The following is a 784-nucleotide window of genomic DNA, read 5'->3' as shown; positions in this document are numbered from 1 at the left end:
GATTCGAACCAGTTACAGTCACCCTATGGGCTCGAGGAGATACGGCCATCATCGAGTAGTGCCGGTAGTCTAATGTTAGATAGCGCTGAGCTGAGTGATAAGACGCAGGTTCGAATCTTATTAATGCCGTTTTAGGTTGTGGGGATGAAAAGAAGAGAGTGAAACATCCACTGCCGGGACTCGAACCCGGGTCCAGCGAGTTCGCGAGTTGTTCGTAGGAGTGAGGCTCGGACCATCGTATTCTAGGCGGTCGCAGATATTGTGGTGGTGTGGAATCGAACCCAGGACTTCTTCCACCCTAAGGGGGAATCATACTATTAGACTAAACAGCCAACTGGGCTCAAGGTGTGACACGAACAAGGTAGTAGTTGAGTGCGGTAACTTCTCTAGTCCCCTACCAGAAGCGGCGCTTGTTGAGTACGGGGATGCCAGTGTCCCCAAAGCAGCATCTAGCGTAGTGGTAGAAGTACCAGCTGAACATCTAGAAGTACCCGGCTCCATTCCCGGCTATGCCTCCGTTACAACAACGAACCACAGCTCAGGTCCGCCCTGGTACAAGCTTTGTGTGACCATTTTGGCCTGGCTTTCTTCCAACTATTGATTCTCCTGGACTAAGTGGAGTGCCATAACAGGTAGAGCAGGAAACAGCAAACCAAGAAGAAGAACGTAGTCGCGTATGAGGGGGCAGACATGGGAAGAGATTGTGTAGCAATGAAGTGGACAGTCAACAGCAGTTGGTCGAATTGCATGCAGGCGGTAGTGTAGGCAGTAGCAAGACTCGCAG

Source organism: Gregarina niphandrodes (genome assembly GCF_000223845.1).
Source record: "Gregarina niphandrodes unplaced genomic scaffold scaffold00137, whole genome shotgun sequence".
Classification (NCBI taxonomy): domain Eukaryota; phylum Apicomplexa; class Conoidasida; order Eugregarinorida; family Gregarinidae; genus Gregarina; species Gregarina niphandrodes.
The sequence above is the reverse complement of the archived record's forward strand: the minus strand, read 5'-3'. Positions refer to the sequence as shown.